The sequence below is a fragment of the Aedes aegypti genome, chromosome 3, assembly GCF_002204515.2.
Source record: "Aedes aegypti strain LVP_AGWG chromosome 3, AaegL5.0 Primary Assembly, whole genome shotgun sequence".
In the NCBI taxonomy this organism is placed as follows: Eukaryota; Metazoa; Arthropoda; class Insecta; order Diptera; family Culicidae; genus Aedes; species Aedes aegypti.
Window position 1 is genome coordinate 242,851,320 of NC_035109.1, and position 8,821 is coordinate 242,860,140.

At 43.1% G+C, this 8,821-nt stretch overlaps 1 pseudogene; it reads right to left on the reverse strand.

The window, feature by feature from the left end:
• Positions 1-2,162: 2,162 nt before the first annotated feature.
• LOC110678154 lies at positions 2,163-2,642 on the reverse strand (annotated as a pseudogene).
• Between the last annotated feature and the right edge of the window lie 6,179 nt (positions 2,643-8,821).

Here is an 8,821-nt window from a genome sequence, read left to right on the forward strand (position 1 = left end):
ATGTACGTAACAAATGTGCAAAATATTAGAAAAATCCATCAAGAAATAACAAAAATGGTTGAATAGCTAAACAAGTGTGTCCTTCAAGACAAAAAAGGGGCTACTTTGGACATTTCACAATTTGATAATTAAATTATTTTTACTCATAAATTTCAAACTGGTTCAATACATGATCGTCCATTCTGACGTTATTGAACGTTTTTTCATTCATGAACATAATTTAGAAAATTGCAATGCTCGAAAAAGTTACACAGATATAACAAATATCAGCAAAATATGCTATTCACTTTTTTCTGTTTGCAGTATGAAGCTTAAACTTTCAACTTCCTCATAAATGGAGGTACCAGTTACGAATGCTTGATTTTTAAGTTGACATAAACGAACGATGTAACTACTAGGTACTGCGATGATTGATGAGTTATGTACAAAAACTGTCTTTTCTATTCTTACTGTTGTAGAACGATATGTAGAAGGATCACATTAATACCTGTAACTAAAAATTAATTTTCATTAAAAACGCAATCCATGAAGTAAAGTTTTGCGTATAGAAGTAAAAGTTTGCTAATATGCTATTAGCTTCTTAGCAGTTTAAAGCTGGCTTAAGAGTAGTTTATTTTAGCAATTGAAGGATGCAATTATTTTGTACTGCAAATGCATGTGAAATATGACGGAAAATATGTTTTTAGAAATTTTTTTGTGAACTTGCCATTGGTACATATTGAAATATGTGTGTTTTATGTCTATTTACTTTTCCAAATATTTATTTTTTTATGTTGTAAAATATACAAACCAAAACATTATAATAAAATAAAAGTCGTAAAAATAGGACCTTTGACCAATTATTTTAATAAAACAACAACTTTAAGCAAAACAAATCTCAAGATTTTTATGAAATATGACGATTCGATAGTTTTGTAATGCTTCCAATAACTTTCCACGACATGGGAAAAATTCAAACAATGTTTGCGTAGCGAATGTTTTATACCTTGTGAATATTTACTCGGAATTTTTTAAAATGTTTTCTTGTTTATTCTGTCATTGTTGATTTTGTTCCAAAAAAATGTCATGCCTATAGGCTATAGTGGTTGAGCATGCATTGGCTAATAAAAGTGCTGAAGACACAAAATTGCTCAGATTATTATTTTCGCTGCAAATAAATACAAAAGGTGAATGTCCAAAGTAGCCCCCGGAATCAAAAGTAGCCCCGTCCGACAGTACAAAAATAAATTTGAAAATATAAATATGAATCACATTTGCATTTTGATGATGTATTCTAGTACCAAATTGGCCAGTAGCTCCCAATACTGGTAAAAATTTGAAAATGGGTTGATTTCTGTTATTTTGTACATCATCGTATGTTGTTACTAAAGAAAAAGTATTTCAGAGCCAATTCATTTCATTTGCAACATTTACAACAACAATTTGAGATAATAAATCTTCGAGCTGTTTAGTAACCTATAAGTAGATGACAAAGTCGAGTCTAGTACACGACACTGAAGACGGCCTTACAGTTGAGGTCAAAATACGCGTATCAGTCAAAGGATACAAACTCTAGTGGAATTAAATGGTATAGTACTGAATTCGTTTTTTTTTCATCTACTTAACAATTTGAGTTTCTTAGTTTGCAAGATGAACAAAACCTTTCTGTTTTGTACCATGATCAATTAAATTCAAATTGTTATGAAAGCTCTTTGTGAAACATCCTACAAAAAGTTGAGGGGACAACGAGGCTGAAAACATAGGGTTTTATGGAGTAATATGGAATCTCCGGTAAACCTATTTATAAAGGTCTAAAATAACTAACTTTTCAATGTTAATTTAATGTTAATAAATTATTATAAAGTTTAATTAACTGCTACACGCATCAAAACAAAAAAATCAACTACAAAGTATAACTACGGTTTTCACAGCAACCTTTATCAACAAACACTTTTATTTGCTTTCGCGAAGTAAAAATGTATTCCGTTTAAAATTCTACCTTTCGTTGATAGTATTGATTATATTTACTCAACCAACCACAATAAAATTTAAATTTAATGAAAAGAAATTTACGATGATAATGCGGGTCACTATGTCCCGTCTTGCACTGATCAATGCATTTTATATCTTACTTAATCGGCTGTTTTAATTTTCTTAAAATTCAAGTTCAAGTTTTTATTTTAACCGTTTGTAAACGGGGGAGAAGGCACAATGCAGCAAACATTCGAACACAAACAGGTCGATGAGTGTTTTTTGATTTCTGGGGGAAGGAGGGTTCAAACCCCTTTATACCTCATCGTCCTCGTCGGACAGTGCGATAGCTTGCGCTTCCTGTACTCGATATGTTGCTACCAGTCCTTTTCCATCTTGACCTCTGGCGCTAGAATGGCGAGGATGGCTACAAACTCCAGATTCGGATCAACGACCAACTTGCAAGCCAGCCACAGGAACGGCTTCTCGAAGTAGTGGTTGGATTTGATCAAAATATCGTATAACTTCCGGTAGAATACGGTGGCCTTAACTTTCACTTGCGATCCTTGATGTTGACCCCGTTGCCGCAGAGCGTGATTGGAACATTTTTCACACCTGTGCCAGGTGGATGCTTTCTTATATGTTACTCGGGACGACACGACGGACATGATGACAGCACTGACCCTGAATGTAGTATATATATATATATATATATATATATATATATATATATATATATATATATATATATATATATATATATATATATATATATATATATGTTGGCAACCCGGTCCGACGCTTTCCAGCAGGGATTGTAAGGATGACAGATGGGAGAAACGTCACCTGTACTGTAAAAGACGTCAACAAAAGACAGAAGAAGAATTTGTACACAAACCTAAGTGATTGAACACGTTAAAACTATTTTCTAAAATTACTTGAAGTTTCTAACTATTATTCTTGAACTATTGTAAGTAACTAAAATGAATTTATTAAAACCTATTACTAAACATTGAATTATACATGCAGCTACTACATAAACATTGATATACGACTGTTACATTACGACGGAGAACACATGTGGAAGACTTATGTTGTAAGTACTAAAATTGTTAAAACTTAAACCTAAACCATGCATTGACGAAATTACAAATTATAGCTTAAAGCTTACTCAACCATAAAACCCGAGTTTGCTCAAGAAGCGTCCGAAACCGTCTCCGCTCCCGTAACAGAACTTTAAGAACATAAACGTTCTAACCTCAATCCCGTCCGATCGAAAGGAAAATTGCGACGATGGCAACTGCGTCAATGAGCAATATTGGCGAGACGACGAGCCATAGATGTCGTGCGTGCAACCAGCCAGATGAAGCTGATAGCCGAATGGTCCAGTGCGACGGTTGTAATCACTGGTACCATTTCAAGTGCGCTGGAGTTGGGGACAGTATTGCCGATGAAAGCAGAACGTATTGCTGTGCTTTCTGTTCAGCATCGCCTGCAGCGTCAGTATCGACAACGGCTAGTGCACGGGAAGCCAAGTTGAGGCTCGACATGCAACGTCTAGCGGAAGAAAGGGAGCTGCGTGCGAAACTACTGGCAGAGAGGGAAAAGCAGGAGAAAGATATGCAGGAAATGGCAATGAAACTGGAAAAGGAGAGAAGGGAGAAAGCCATTGCCGATCTAATGGTACTGGAGAAGGAGTATATTGATAAAAAGTATCAGCTGCTACAGGCTCGATTAGAGGAAGACGACGACGGAAAGAGTACCAGAAGCGTTTCTAGAAGCCATCGCAGCGTCCGTCATGGCGTAGACAAGGTTCAAGAGTGGATGAATCAGCAACCTGGAGCGACGACCCTGAGTTCCAATCCTGGGGGAACTGTCCCCACTGGGCTCACGTCTGTAGCAACCAACGTAGTACATCCACCACCTAGGTTCAGTGCAAGCGGCGAACAGCGACAAGCGGGAACTGTGGGCGAAATTTCCTGTACTACTACTTTCGGCCCGACGTTCAAGGACCTCATCTCACCTGTGACGATGGCACATACCGGTTTGCCAGTGGAAACAATAACATCATCTCCGAGTAACGTGCAGCCAATACCATTGCAGCAATCTACTCCAAGAAGTCTAGCAGCCAATATCATGGAGCCTGCCGTAGTACTGCCAACAGCTCCGAGTGATGGTCCGTATGTGAACCCCTATCACGGTTTGTCGTTCCCAAACACCTCTTCTATTGCGGTAAGTAACCGACCGACAATTCAGGCAAGTGTAGCCGGTAATTTGGGTCAACCGATATTCAGTGACGGCACTTCAAGGGCTATTTTCGGTGAAACTCACAATCAGCCAACGAGTCGATTTCCTCCAAGCAGCGTGGCAAATCATCCGATGATTCCACCAATCAGTTCAGTCCCTATCGGTAGTAATTCTGCTTCCATCCCATTAAATCCTTCACGACCAGGCCTTGTATATCATTCGGTGCTACCAGGCGGCCTGGCACATGCCTCTGCTTTACCAAGTGGCGTTACACACCCTCCCTTGATTTCAAGTGTGCCTGTGATGTCGCAGAGTGGCATTTCTTCTTCTTTCTCTCTACCGTCTGATATGACTCGGGGAATCTACAATTGGTCTTCGCAACAGTATCCGGGGATAAGCGTGTCTAGTTATCAAGCTCCAATCTTCTCGATGCCGGGACAATCCAGCATGCCACCACAACAGCTGCAAGGTCCGACTTCTCAACAACTGGCTGCTCGCCATGTAGTGCCTAAGGAGCTCCCGCCATTCTCGGGAAATCCGGCAGAATGGCCACTGTTCTGGAGCAGTTTCGACACATCCACACAGATGTGTGGATATACTGATGCTGAAAACTTGATGCGGTTGCAGAGAAGTCTGAAGGGAGACGCCAGACGAGCCGTGAGCTGTTTTTTGCTTCATCCAGCGAACGTAGCCGAGGTGATGAACACCTTACAATCACTCTACGGTCGCCCAGATACTATCATCCATACACTGTTAAATGAAGTACGAGCCACTCCGTCACCACGACATGATAAGTTGGAGACGCTGATCAACTTCGGACTGGCAGTGAGAAACCTTTGCGTTCATCTTGTAAGTACAAGGCAGGAGATGCATCTAACTAATCCGATTCTGCTGCAAGAGCTAGTGGAAAAGCTTCCCGCAAATATCAAGCTAGATTGGGCACTCTACAAGCAGCGTGTACTGGTTGCAGATCTACGAGCCTTTGCAGAGTACATGAACGTATTGGTCACAGCGGCCAGCAGTGTTACAACTGTGATGGATTCTAGCTGCCAGAAACCTGATCGTCAGAAGGGAAAAGGAAAAACCTTTGTGAACCCTCACTTTTCCGATAGTGCACGGTTAGAATGGCGCAGTAAGGATGAAACAACTACAGAGGTCAATGCTTCCGCGGGTAAATTGGATCGTCCGTGTGTGGTCTGCAAAGCCAATGGTCACAAACCGAAAGACTGCGACTCGTTTAAGCATAAAAATCTTGCTGATCGTTGGAAAGTGGCAAACGAAGTGCATCTTTGCAAAAGATGCTTGTATCCACATGGACGCTGGCCTTGCAAAGCCCCAGTATGTGGCGTAAATAACTGTCAGCAACGTCATCACCGCCTCCTTCATCCTGGAGAGCCACAGTCGGAAGGAACCAGCAGCACTGTCGCTACCACTACGGGAACGGTAGCAGTACATCGACATTTGCAAAGCAAAACACTGTTCTGCATAGTTCCTGTGCTGTTACATGCGAATGGAAAAATGGTGCAAACATTTGCATTCCTCGATAGTGGTTCTGATTCCACTCTGGTGGAAGACTCGATCGTGAAGCGATTGGGAATTGTGGGTCAGCCGGCCCCCTTGTGTATGCAGTGGACAAACGGAGTAACGCGAATGGAAGAAGGATCTCAGAGTGTTCAGCTTTACATCTCTGGGGTAGACTCAACGAAACGTTTCGTCCTGAATGGTGTACACACTGTGAAAAATCTGGGTTTACCCCGACAGTCGTTGGAGTTCAAAAATTTGGAAAAGGATTTTCGACATCTTCGTGGACTTCCCGTAAGAAGTTACGATAACGCGGTTCCTGGAATTCTAGTGGGCCTAAACAACACAAAGGTAAAAACAACGCTGAAATTGAGAGAAGGAAAGCCTGATGAGCCAGTAGCAGCAAAAACTCGCATTGGCTGGGTTGTATTCGGGAGAAAAGGCGGATCCAACAACGAGTCTTCTCACCACGTACTTCACCAGTGCAGCCAGTCCAGTGATATGGCACTTCACGACTTGGTGAAGGATTTCTTCCGTGTGGAAGGAGCTGGAGTGTCATCTCCAACTGCTTTGGACTCCGCCGAAGATCGTCGTGCTCGTGAAATCCTCGAGGCTACTACAATTCGGACTTCCAGCGGGCGTTTCCAAACTGGCCTCTTATGGAAGTACGATCAGGTTGAATTCCCAGATAGCAGACCAATGGCGGAGCGTCGTCTACAATGTCTGGAAAGAAGGCTACAGAAATCACCAGAATTGTACTGTAACGTGAAGCAACAGATTGTAGCTTATCAACAAAAAGGATATGCTCACATTGCAACGGACGAAGAGCTGACAGACACGGATCCAAAGCGAGTTTGGTACCTCCCCCTGGGTGTCGTCGTTAACCCGAAGAAACCAGAAAAGGTTCGCGTAGTTTGGGATGCGGCATCGACGGTGCGAGGAGTATCTCTGAATTCGGTGCTATTAAAAGGACCAGATCTACTCGCTTCACTCCCGGCAGTGCTAAGTAGATATCGTCAGAAAGAAGTGGCCATCAGTGGAGACATACGGGAGATGTTCCACCAGGTATTGATTCGTCCCGAAGATCGCCAAGCACAGCGCTTCCTGTGGCGTGACCATCCTTCGCTGCCAGTTCAAGTATACGTGATGAATGTAGCTACATTTGGTGCATCCTGCTCGCCGTGCTCACTACAGTTTGTAAAAAATTTAAACGCTGACGAACAGGCAGGGGACTTTCCGATGGGGGCTGGTGCAGTGAAGGACAACCACTACGTCGACGACTATTTAGACAGCGTAGATACAGTTGACGAAGCGGTGCAGCTAGTGAACGAAGTTAGGACTGTCCACGCTAATGGAGGCTTCGAGATTCGGCATTGGATGACGAATTCTACCGAAGTGATGGAGCGAATAGGAGAAACCAACAAGGAGACGCACAAAAAACTTCATCGTAGACAAGTGCAGTAACACCGAGCGTGTATTAGGGATGACTTGGCAGCCTAAGAAGGATGTTTTCACGTTCTCAGTTCAGCTACGAGCAAACCTGCAGAATTTGATGGCCGGAGATGCAGTACCAACCAAACGAGAAGCATTGAGCCTGGTGATGAGCGTTTTCGACCCGTTAGGGTTGGTGGCTGTGGTCCTTGTTCATGGGAAAGTTCTGCTTCAAGACCTATGGAGAGCAGGGGTAGATTGGGACGAGGCAATTCCGGCAGAAACGTTCATTCGTTGGAAGGCATGGATCCAGATGTTGAAGAAGCTCGACAAGGTGAACATACCGCGTTGTTATTTCCCTGGATACGCACCTCAAGCGTATGATTCGTTGGAACTACATGTGTTTGTAGACGCAAGCGAGTCAGCATATGCAGCCTGTGCGTACTTCCGTGTGGTTGATCGGGGCATCGTACGCTGTTGTCTAGTTTCCGCAAAAACAAAAGTCGCCCCACTTAGACCTCTGTCGATTCCTCGGCTAGAGCTTCAAGCCGCTCTGATGGGAGCCCGTCTGATGAGAACCGTTATCTCCAATCACACACTGAAGATACATCGAAGAACACTCTGGAGCGACTCCACTACAGTGCTGTCTTGGTTGCAGTCTGATGCACGTCGCCGTACACAATTTGTAGCCTTCAGAGTTGGCGAAATCCTGGAAGTCACCGACATCAAGGAATGGCGATGGGTTCCGACGAAATTTAACGTAGCGGACGAAGCTACCAAATGGGGAAACGGACCCAATATTGAACCCTCTAGCCGCTGGTTCTCAGGACCAACATTTCTTTACGAGCCTGAACAATATTGGCCTCATCGTGAACTTCCGTTGGTAGAGTCTCATGAGGAGTTGCGACCAATATTCGTGCAATCCCATGTTGTTGTAGAACAAGTGATTGATTTCAAACGTTTTTCTAAATGGGAGCGGCTAATACGCACCGTAGCGTTCGTACGCCGGTTCTTCGAAAACTGCAAGCGGAAAACTCTATGCGAGCCTTTGCAGTCTACAACGATTTTGAACCGTGAAGAACTACGTGAAGCGGAGTTCACTGTGTGGAGACTGGTTCAACATGATGCGTATCCGGATGAATGGGCGTTGTTGCTGAAAAATCGAAATTTACAACCTGATCGTCGTCAGATGATTAAGAAGAGCAGCCGTCTTTTTACCAAATCTCCATTCATTGGCGAGGGTGAACTTATCCGAATGGAACGTCGCATCCGTGAAGCTAATTGGATATCGGATAATGTGAAATTCCCAGTGATATTACCGAAGGAGAACTACGTGACGTTCCTATTAGTTGATTGGTATCACCGTACATTCAGGCATGCCAACGGCGAAACGGTGGTTAATGAAGTTATGCAGAAGTACTCTATTCCGGCCTTGAGAGTGCTTGTTCGAAGTGTAAATGCCCACTGCTGTTGGTGTAAAGTGTACAAGGCAAAACCTCAAATACCACGGATGGGACCTTTGCCGGATGTACGTCTTACCCCTTACGTACGTCCGTTCACTTTCGTGGGGTTGGATTATTTTGGCCCAATCACGGTGAAGATCGGCCGAAGTAATACAAAACGATGGGTGGCACTGTTCACGTGCTTGACGGTTCGTGCGGTCCATTTGGAG